The 12,322-nt window shown below is 37.5% G+C and overlaps 1 long non-coding RNA gene across 1 annotated transcript in view; it reads left to right on the forward strand.

Moving 5' to 3' along the window:
• Window positions 1-10,371, forward strand: part of LOC107728345 (uncharacterized) — a 10,803-nt gene extending 432 nt beyond the window's left edge. Inside the window, exon 3 of the long non-coding RNA XR_001638455.1 lies at window positions 10,358-10,371. This is a non-coding gene — a long non-coding RNA (uncharacterized LOC107728345). The remainder of the gene's footprint in view (window positions 1-10,357) is intronic.
• The last annotated feature ends 1,951 nt before the right edge of the window (window positions 10,372-12,322 follow it).

Raw genomic sequence — 12,322 nt, forward strand, 5'->3', positions numbered from 1 at the left:
TATATATATATAAATATATAAATGAAATAAAAAACAGTTATCATCCAACGCCTATCACCCATGTGAAAAACGAATTGTCCCTTTAAACCTAAAATCTGGTTGAGCCCCCTTTAGCAGCAAGAACTGCAAACAAACGATATTCTGATAAGTGGAGATCAGTCTTTTACAGCGCTGTGCTGCATGTACATACATATATCATACATATATATAAGCCGTGTGTGTTTGCTATTGTACATGAATTATGCTCAATTATTGATCTTGCCTTTTATCTGGAAGAGAGTTTCATCTGCACTGCATTTTATCTACACTACATTCTTACTGGGGAAAAAATGGAGGGAAAAAATTGTGAGAAGGTTGAATCCATGCTTGTTAAGCTCCTGTCCCAACATCTCCACGGGCCTTTTACTTTGTGGCTAGTGATGTTGTTCTGGTACACTATGTCAACAAAATAAACCTGATAGTCCACCTGAATGTTCTCAAACTTCAATTCTTAAAAATGATTGGTCATTTAAAGAACAGAAGTTGTCCCAGGAGGACTACAAATCTGCACTATCAACATTCATAGCACAATATTTATCAATATAGAAGTGTATTGACATAGTAACCCTTTAGATCTGTTTCCCAGCTTCTCTAAAAGTGAGGCCATTATTTCTTTCATGGTCAATTTGGGTAACTCTGATTTCATTTGAAATGTGGCTGTACCTTCTACCTCTCCTTCCACCCTGTTGTCCACTTCCTCTCTGTTCGTGTCTTCTTACACTTTGTTCTCTTGCTCTTTCCACTTCACCAATGTCCTCCACTCTACTCATCTCTTCTCCCTCTCCTTCTCCTCTCCTCTTTTCTTACAAAAAAGTGTTTATTACGTTTGAAATATGGATACTTTTCTTACAAAAACGCATGGATTCACTACAGAAGGCCTTTATTCACCTCCCGGAGCCGTGTGAAGCACGTTTTATGATGAATGTGTGTGCTTTATTTGACGACTTGTGGACTGTTCAACTGCAACACCCGCTGACTGCAATGATAGAGCTTGGAATAGCCAGGACAATTTTTAATATAACTCCGACTGGATTCTTCTGAAAGAAGAAAGTCATATACACCTAGGATGCTTCGAGGGTATGTAAAACACAAGCCAATTTTCATTTTAGGGTGAACTAACCCTTTAAGTTAAATTTATTTTATTAACTTATGCCACAGACTAGTATGAGAAATAAAACACAATCATAGCTATGGAGGAAACATGGAACATATATTGAACAGTCAGTTATACAATGATGTTATGGATTATTCATAACTATTTGACTGTTTAATGCATATCAACTGTTAGACATTGTTAGTAGATAAATAAATTAAGGGTTTGAAAATATCTCTTTAAAAAACTCTAAAACTCCAAAAGCGTTTTCAGTAAGTTACTTAAAGTTTACAGGCCCAAAAGCTCCAATAGTAGACAAAGTACTCAGTATCATAATTATTTCCAACTGTATATATTCTGAAAGCTCTATTTAACTGATGTGACAGCTTAGTTCTCCAAAGACATGATACAAAAAGAAACTATGCAAAGTTTATCATGCGATACAGATGTACTGATCAAGGAAGAAGCCTCATTTACATGCGAACACATTTAGATTCTGCTTTAAATAAACTGTGATGCTGTAATTAAAATACAGCAAATCAGCATTTTCTCATTTCCCAGCCGCTTTATGTAAATCCTAAATAGCCGCAAGTGCTGGTCGCAGCCAGTAAAGCTAATATTGTCTTTGTTTCCACAATTTCTGATTTGGCAGAGAAAGATTACTTTGGATTACTGTAATGAGAGTCTTGAGGGGGAGATTTAGTAAAAATGCTATTGATCGTTTTATTCCTGAAATAATTTGTTTGCCTTTACTCTGCCAGCAGCCAAAAGCCAGAGAGTCAAACAACTGTAGTCCACCCCCAACAAAAATGAGCCCTTTAATTGCTTTATATGGGATTGTGTGGATATAATCGCATTCATTTTCATAGCAATTACATTCTTGTCCTTCACTGATTAAAATACCTCAGCATTTTGGTTAACACCATCACTGTGGCATTAAGTATTTTGTCTGCTTGTGTGAGAAGATTATACAATAGGACTGACACTGTAGTTTTCCTTTCAAAGGGAACTTTGATGCTGCTTGATGGTATTGATGCTATGGGAAAGCTTTGCATGAGCCGGTGTCTGAAGCACATATTTCACCACTATTTTCACCAGTATTTGTGAACTGTATCTATTAATATTGTGATATCAGTTTAGCAACATGCCTTACATCAAACTTCACTGAAATGTGTGTGTCATATGCATTGTTGGGGGAAAGTTACTTTTAATAGTAATGCATGACAATATTGTGTTACCCCATTAAAAAAAAAAAAGCAAATGATGTTACTTAGTTACTTCTTATGGAAAGTAATACATTCCTTTTGCGTTACTTTTTGTCACCTGGACTGGGCTTGCTTATGTTTTTTCATAACAAAATCCAAAAGTTATATTTTTGGCAACTGTAAAGGCCCTTTACACCAAAAATGTAATTAATAAGTCTCAAGCCGAAGGAAGTGCCTCTGCACCTCACTCCCAACTTCTTTTAACACGGGTACAGGAGAGCTGTCAGTGAATGAATGGGAAAAGTAACTTGCGTTACTTATTTGAAAAAGTAACTCAGATATTTTGTTGTAAATTTAAAAGAAATGTGTAGTAGTTACTTGAAAAAAGTATCTGATTACTCAACTTGAGTTACTTGAGTAATCAACACTGTTGATGTTGTTGTTGTTGATGTGTTTCAAATCGGTCACTCAGTTAGAATGCTGCCTTTGTAGTCAGCTTCCTTTGTACCCAGCAAACAGTGAGGCAGCTTTTACGAGTAAGGTTGTAACAGTATACCAGTATGGCGGTTTATCACGGTTCGAACGTGCACAGTTATCATACCGTGAACATTTGCATATCTACGGTTTAAAAAAAAAAAAGAATGGAAAAAAAAATCTCACCTTCGCATATACAGCTTCTTTCCGCTATATTTTCCGCTGCTTACACGCACGTGCAACGGAAATGGCAGAGACAGAGATTGTATTTAAGAAGTTAAAATCTGCAGTATGGGAATACTTCCGATATAAAAAAACGAACGCGGGTTGTCCTTGGGGACGGATATCCAATTTGCAAAATATGTGGACGCAAAGTGGCTGCAAAAGGAGGCATTATTCTCATATTATATCACTCATATTCGCGAACACCATCCCTCCATGCAGATAAAGGTATGTCGCATTTATAACAAGTTATAAGTTCAGGCCGTATGATTTCTGTGATGCAGAGCTAATCCCGGTGCAGTCGTGAACATGGAATTTACAGTATCACGAGGATCTAATGGATATTATAATATTGTTTTTAAGGAATATCATGTTTGTCCATTTTTTTTACTTAGTATACCTGTTGTCCAGCACTTTTCCAAAAGTACAATTTGTGAAATTTTCATTTGATAACATTTTAAAACCTCATTTAAAATATTAAGGTTTTATGCATTCATTTGATTACCTCTGTTTTTGACAATATATTTGTATTAAACCATAAACCATTCAAACAAAATACAAAAAATTAAAACATACAGAATTTTAGCTCTTGTTAATAACTTTAATACCTAAAAAAATGTCACTCTCTTTGCCCCATCTAAATTATATTCTGCATCCTTGTTGTCTGCTGCACACTGTAATAAAGCATTTGTTCACTCAAAAAACGTGTTCTTATTCTTTTGATGGTCATTGCTACTGATAAGAATTATTGTATTGTGTAGTATACCGTGAAACCATGATGTTTTCTGAGACAATTATCATACCTTGAAAATCTCACACCGTTACAACCCTATTTACAAGGTTTTGGAATACAGCCAGTTTGTAATCTTTAGAGGTTGAGCTTGTGGAAACTTTCAGAGGTGCAGGGACTGCATTGATCTGCCTGTACAGAGACTTGTGTACAGCAGCAGGCTTTCAAGACTAATTGAATTTCCTCCACTCAACATCTGCTGTTAGTGTCGTGAATGTTTTCTTTTACACAGAAAAAGCTTCAGTAATGAGGCAAAATTAACAGTAAAATGGAACTTGTCTTTTAAAAGTAACTGATACAGGCTACATACAGTACATTACAATGAATGGGAGAAACTGGAACATCCAATATGGTGACTATAGTAAAGGAAGTCCCACCTTCCAAATAAAATTGCCAATTTTCAAAGTCATTGTTTGGTCTTTATGAGAGCTTATGCTGTTTAATGACAGCATCACTGCGGCTGCTGTTAGAAGCACCACAGAAACAGCTCTAAAGTGGTTGTTGTTGTGCAGTTTTTGAGATTTTGGTATTTCCCCATGAAATAAGATCGAAGCTGTGCTTGCATGACTGAAAATAGCTCCCATACTGCATTGCAAAGATGGCCACCAAGTGAAGTGGCTTGCCTAGAAAGGAGCTTTGGTGGAGTGTTTTACAGCGTGCACAGACCTTCTTTGCTATGAAGAGTTAAAAAATTTGCACATTCTTAGATCAAGTACAATATGTATAACCCTTTCCAACTTTCCAACTCTTTCCAACTTTTTCTTGAACTTAAACATTTTTACAATATTTTTAGAAAGCAAGAATGCCAGAGGTCATGATGAATTTTATAACGCACAGTTCTTCTTTCACAAAAATGTGCACATTAGATGAAACGCAAATGAACAAACTCCACTGAGAAACAAGATGAACATGAACAATATAGCTGCAAGCAGCAAATTAGCAGAATCCAGTGGGTTTAGGAAGGAAATGGTAAGAAGTAGATGAGACTAAGGCCGCGTGTCCCCCCAAAGCATTTTTAGCCAGCTGAAAACGCCAGGTGCTCTGCTGAAAACGCCCAGCTGTGAGCGTTTGAGAGCGCAGTGTTTTTTTCAGTTGAGACGCTGTGGTTGATATCCGCTGAAGTAATATGACAGACGCATCGCGAATGAAATGTTTTTCCAAGAATTATTTTTCATAACAATAATATGGTCCTGCAATTCCATCTGGTAAAGACATAAATACTCGGAGACAATTAATATTAACTTCTCCATTGTATCAGATAATAAGTCGCAGTACAAGCAGGGTGCGATGGTTGGTCGGTATTAGTCCCGCCCCTCCTCCACTCTGCTTGGTCTGCTGACTAAAAAGTGACAGTGATTACGTTTACATGGACAACAATATTCAGATTTTAATACGATTAAGACAATACTCTGATTAAGAATCTACCATGAAAACAGAGATTTTTGATTACCTTAATCTGGCTAAAGTCATAATCGAAGTAAACACCTTAATCACATTATTACCGTCATGTAGAACTTTTCGCCGCATTTTGCGACAGGATACACACACAGCAGTCGTGTGCCATTAATCGAACTATGTACTAAACATAAACGGGAACATGAAAGGAATATTCTAAAAGCAACTCATGTAAACACCATAATCATAATATTGGCTTATTTAGAATAAGGTAAATAATTAGATTACTGATGTCCATGTAAACGTAGTCAATGATGAGCGCTGCATTTTACCCACAATTGAACATTCTTCAACTCTCGGAGCCGAGAAAAAACGCCTGAGCGCTCAGAGTGAAAAAGATGCCCAGTGGTCGGCATGCTCCTGGGGCCTCATGTATAAACGTTGCGTACGCACAAAACAGGCATAGAAATGTGCGTAAGCAATTTTCCACATACATATTGGGATGTATAAAAAATAAACTTGGCGTAAATATGTGCGCACCGTACGGGCACTCTAGACCATGCGTACGCACTCTTTTACTGGTGTAATAGCGAAGACGGCAAATAAAAGAGCTTCAACACCTGGCGACGTCTGTATGCACGTACAAATAATTAACTGCACTTGGAACCTTTCATAAAATTAAAAATGAAACACCCAAAACTGTACATGGCATCATCACGAAGACGAACTATATGTTCATACGTGAAATTCCGGAGGGGACGTCGGATGGCGTCACGTGGGGACATAGTGACGTGTGCCATTAATCGAACTATGTACTAAACATAAACGGGAACATGAAAGGAATATTCTAAAAGCAACTCATGTAAACACCATAATCATAATATTGGCTTATTTAGAATAAGGTAAATAATTAGATTACTGATGTCCATGTAAACGTAGTCAATGATGAGCGCTGCATTTTACCCACAATTGAACATTCTTCAACTCTCGGAGCCGAGAAAAAACGCCTGAGCGCTCAGAGTGAAAAAGATGCCCAGTGGTCGGCATGCTCCTGGGGCCTCATGTATAAACGTTGCGTACGCACAAAACAGGCATAGAAATGTGCGTAAGCAATTTTCCACATACATATTGGGATGTATAAAAAATAAACTTGGCGTAAATATGTGCGCACCGTACGGGCACTCTAGACCATGCGTACGCACTCTTTTACTGGTGTAATAGCGAAGCCTAATGATTTCAGACTCTCTTTTCCTTTCAATACACACATTTAGATTAAATATTCTGCTCATTAATGGAGTTAAGCATTGACATTACATAAAGTCTTTATTCAAAAGTTAAACAAAAGATATTTTGACATATTTGTATTGGATGCGCTGTTTTTTGATCACTTTTCTTGTTGCATGTTGTTTTAATGACAGCGAGGAGTGCTAGGCACACAGTAATGTTTCTTTAAACTGCAGATCTCATGTTAAGATAATTTTTTTTTAACAAGAACATCAACGATGCGCACTTACTTCGATATTGTGGCAGGCACTGCTGGATTCGGTGGTCGAACGGTCCACTGGCAAGTTTAAATAGGTCCGAATATTTGCGTACGCACAAAACAGGCATAGAAATGTGCGTAAGCAATTTTCCACATACATATTGGGATGTATAAAAAATAAACTTGGCGTAAATATGTGCGCACCGTACGGGCACTCTAGACCATGCGTACGCACTCTTTTACTGGTGTAATAGCGAAGCGCTGGAAAGCCGATCCGATATTTACATGGGTTCTACTTCTTGCCTTAAGCCTTCTTTTGTTCCGCAGACATTTTTGTTTCTTTATCCGCCATCTCTATCTTTATGTCGCTCAGCTCGGCTAATGTCCGTCCTGTGCACTGAACGCTCTGTCCTCCACATCATGAGTAGACACGCCCCTTACTGCTGATTAGCTACAAGTTTGTTTTGCTACTTGGCCCAAATCAGTTTTCTAAAGCGCTTTTGAAAAATCGCTTACCCCACCTTTAAGAGAAAATATTTTTAGCAAGAACATCAACGATGCGCACTTACTTCGATATTGTGGCAGACACTGCTGGATTCGGTGGTCGAACGGTCCATTGGCAAGTTTAAAAAGGCCCGATTATATTAGCCTACTGCACAACCAAGTCTGCACGGAGCTGTTTATTTCGTGTGAAGGCAGACTTCTTCTGCGATCTTCAGAAAATTATTAAAATAGCATTGTGATTGAAGAATAGAATCTGAAGCAAACGGTAAGATTTGCATGTTTCTTTTTTATAATATTTTGTCAGTGACGCCGCGTCAGACAATTATGTACACTTATTTACACACACACCGTATTTCTGATTCAACTATAGCCTATTTAAATATCCAAAAACATTTAATTTAAAACAATTATATACTGCTTTGGCCAGTGGAAAAGAGATCCACTCTATTCTAAAAAGATTCTCTGAGAAGTATTTTATACAATTTTGTTTTTACATTCATTTTGATATATTTATTCGAAAACAAGACAAGGACAGTGAATGATTTTTAGCTATGTAATGTACCGTACAAATAGCATTTTTAGTCTGCATGTCATATTTTCCTAACGTCTTGTACCTTTGACTGTGTTAAACATGGTCAGGTGGATGGGAATATGCATGGAAATGATATGCAGATGAGGTTATGCATAGTAAAACTAGGCGTTGTAAGCTCCATATATGGTGATTTTGGGGAGGAGACGCACGTACGCACAATCTTCCGCTGACAGGGATTTATAAAAGGATTTTTGCGCAGGTTCTGGCGTACGCATGGTTTTTTAAATCTGAAAACGTTTGTGCATACGCCAAATCTAGCTTTTGTGCGTACGTACACTTTTAGGATGAAATCTACAGAAAGTTTTATACATGAGGCCCCTGGCGTTTTAAAAAACGCGGCGCTCCCATTGAAAACAATTGAAAAAAAATAAGCTAGCCTCGGGAAAAAAATGCTTTGGTGGACACAGGGCCTAACTTAGTGACTTATGTGTTAACAACTGAATTTTTTATTTATTATTTTTTATTGTATATATATATATTTTTTTTCTTTATCTCAAGCATCTCACTACTGCACACATTATCAGTAGATGTGTTTATACTTGAGCTTAAGTATTTTGTGTGGTTAAATTTTATCTATATTTCTCCAAGGTGTTATTGCTAGATCTAGCATGTATTTATACCAGGGTGAATTACAAACCATGTACCTTTTTCACATTTCCTGGGTTCTCAGAAACTTAAGTCGTCACTGCAGGGTAAACTTCTATAGTGGTGAATAGGAAACTACAGAAAATATGAGAAATATGAGAAAAAATATATTTCCAATGTAACCATACATGCCATCTGTATGAATAAAATGTTACACTGAGAATGAATAATGTCAAGACACCAAAATAAGCATATGGTGGGTTCTTTAAGAACACTATAGTCAAAAACATTGGGTCCCATTTACTAAGTATGAAAACACAAATTTGTATGTGAAATCTGTGTACAAATGTTTTCAAACGTTTTACGAATTATTAAATTATGATTCACCAAGAAATTTCATACTAAATTTTATTGTAAATATATTAAAACAAAATGATGTAGACAAAAATGACTCCTAAGCGATTGAGGTGTCCTGTTATTGGATTTAATAATGAACATAGCATTCGTCATTTACTCCCGACATCAGTGGATTACATTGTTTCTGAAGGGAATGCGCCCCCGATCTACATAAATGCGTCTATGTTCGCGCGAATCATTCATGATCCAGCCTAATCTACAGAAGAAGTGAGTATAATGTTTTGTAATGAATCTTTGCAAATCGCCTTTCCTAATAATGTGCTAATTGAAATTTTAACCAAACTATGTTACAGGCTTTTCATTAAGACCCTAAAGAATCATATCAACTTGTGGAAAATGGGCATCCTATGACCCCTTTAAAATAAGTGTCAGTAAAATCACCAACAACCTCCAGAAAGCTGGGGTGATGGTCTGACAATCTACTGTCTGCAGAAGACTTCGACAGCAGAAGTTACACAGCAAGATGCAAACCTCTGATCAGCACCAAAAATAGAAGGGCCAGATTAGAGTTAGAAAGCACAAAGATAATGTAATAGAGTTTTGGAACAGAGTTTTATGGAAAGATGAGACCTTTATCAAAGTGATGGGAAAGCAAAAATGTGGAGGGAAAAAGGTACCGCAAATGATCCAAAGCATAAAACCTTATCTGTAAAGCATGGTGGAGGTGGTTTCATGGCATGGGCATGCATGGCTGCCTCTGGAACAGGCTCTCTCATGTTCATTGATGACTTAACAAATGATGGTGGCAGCAGAATGAATGCAGAAGTGTACAAAAGCATCTTTGCTACTAATGTTGAAGAAAATGCCACCAGACTCGTCGGAAAGTGCTTCATATTGCAACAGGACAATGACCCAAAACACACTGCCAGTTCAGTCAAGGAGTTTATCAGGGCAAAGAAATGGAAGTTCTTAGATGTCAATCTCCAAATTTAAATCCAATTAAAGATGCATTTCACCAGCTGAAGATGAGACTAAAGGTAGAAACTCCCCAAAACAAGCAACAGCTGAAAATGTCTGCATTAAAGGCTTGGCAAAGCAAGAGTCTGGTGATGTCTATGGGTCAAAGACTCACTGCTGTGATTGCATGCAAGGGATTTGCAATGAAATACTAGCTTTTAAACTTGTACATTTGTTTTAAGTTAAACTGTCCCAGGACTTATGCTCACATCAGATTGGGGGATGAAACTCCAAAAGTGCTGTTCTTCTTAGTTGTAAAACATGCATGTAATGAAACAGGCAATAATAAAATGTGACATTCTGCACTTTTGCCTCATAGTCATCTTTTATTCATATTTACAGATGTCTTTACTCCACAGCAATTTTGTCTTTACTGTCCCAATACTTATGGAGGGCACTGCTATGTTATAAAAAATGTTGGCGCTCTAGCGGTTAATAAACAAAACTGCATTTGTCTTGCAGAAGAACATTCTAGCCGAAAATGCTTCTCTCTGTTTATGGAAATGACGAGTCACGCAGGTCCTGGGCTACTCAGCAGTGGTTGTCGTCCCTTCTCTCATGACTCGCACGCGGGAGGCATCCATTAGGGGAAGCACAATAGCAAAAAGCTCCACACAGACATTAAATATTTCATAACACTGTCAATACACACTCGCACTCATACACATGGATTTGTGCATACTGAGGTCCTCTACCTATTCCAGAAAGCCAATTCCATCTGTTTGCTGTTACAGTTTAAATTATTTATTTCCATCAGGTATATATCTGGTTTCTGTTTATTAGGCTTTTAAATTTGTACTTCCTTGTTTTGCATGTGTTAATTTCCTGTTTCCATTGTTGCCTATTTTCCCGCTTTTCATTTATCTCCATGGTTTCCGATTAGGTTCACCTGCCCCTCCTCATTATCCTGTGTATATTTAAGCCCTGAGTCAGACTGGAACACAAATCCTCTTGAATCAGCACCTGGGTCTGGTGTTGTTTGTACAGTATATTTGATGTCTGATTATGCTTTACACCAACTATTCTATTCTATGGATCTTTTTCATACTTGCGCATAGTTTGCCATTGTTAACGTCAGTTGCAAGTTCTAAGGTGTTTATTAATTTACTGCATGGCTATGAAGTATATTTTGTTTTGCAATTTCTCCAAAATTAACAGAACTTCAAAAAGTCATACATTGTACCCTAGCACAAGAGAAAGAAAAATGATTGGATAACCAAATTTGCTTAATTAAATCATGCAAAATGCAGTTTCCTGGCCAATAAGGAATATTTACGTAAGGGACATTTCCTGAATTTTCCTACCTGAATTCAAAGTTTTCAGTAAAAGGTTGAGAACACATGAGAGTATGTACGTGAAACTCTTTTACTTCAAAAGAGCAAGAAAAATCCAGTTTTCCATGATATGACCCCTTTAATTGTCATTTTGATGGTCAAAATATATACACAGGTCAAAATATATCAGTTTTTTTTTATTATTGTTCTTAGAATAACTGATAGATGGTAAGTGTATTCTGAGAACAGTGCCTTATTTAAGACATTCTCAGCTATTCATGAAGTCCCACCTGTTTAAAAAGTCAGGGACCAGCACTTAAAACCCAGTGTCAAGCCCTCGAAAGTATGTATCACACCTCTCTCACTACACACACCCTCCTCACACACATTTCTCTCTTCTCAGAAAATAACCATGATCTATTTCAACTGTAGGAACACTCACCCTTACAGCAGAAAAATAAAATGGATAGGGAAGGTATTGGGTGGTACAAGGGTAGAGAAAGACTGCTGCTGACAGCTGTGGGTTTTACCTGGCAGGAAGTCGAGCGGGTTGTCTTCTCTCATGACTCGCACCCTCAGGCATGCATTAGTGGAAGCACAATGGCAAAAAGCTCCACACAGAGATTAAATATTTCATAACACTGTCAATACACACTCGCACTCATACACATGGATTTGCACATACTGAGGTCCTCTACCTATTCCAGAAAGCCAATTCCATCTGTTTGTTGTTGCAGTTGAAATTATTTATTTATTTATTTTCATCAGGGGCCTGTACCATGAAGCCAGATTAGCTAGCTAGCCAGGTAAGTTTCAGTTTAGTTTGCACCAATCCTGGGTTTTAGGTACCATGAAAGTGGCTTGGCTTTTAGTGGCGTTCATTGCCATAGTAACTTACACTGCACAGCTAACCTGCTCCAGGGCGTACTCCACAAACTCAGGATCAAGGCCTGAGTTGACAAAGAAAATTGATGATCAGCATCATGGTACCAATAAAGTCGGATTGGAGTGGTCTGGTTTTGTCAACTCGAAACTAATCCTGTAACTAATCCTGAATTTGTTCATCTACCATCATGATACAGCCCCTTGGTTACATATGTCAGGTTTCTGTTAATTGGACTTAAGTTCCAAGTACTTCCTTGTTTTGCATGTGTTATGCTGCGTTCAAGTCCTCCTGGGACGTTCGTACTTACGAGTTGACAAGTCGTAATTACGACGTCAGGTGCGTTCAAGTCAGTTTAGTCGGCACAAGATGGCGGTGTACCTTCTTTTAATAAATTACAAGAAAATAC

This window comes from Sinocyclocheilus rhinocerous, unplaced genomic scaffold, assembly GCF_001515625.1.
Source record: "Sinocyclocheilus rhinocerous isolate Xijiao unplaced genomic scaffold, SAMN03320098_v1.1 scaffold277, whole genome shotgun sequence".
Classification (NCBI taxonomy): Eukaryota; Metazoa; Chordata; class Actinopteri; order Cypriniformes; family Cyprinidae; genus Sinocyclocheilus; species Sinocyclocheilus rhinocerous.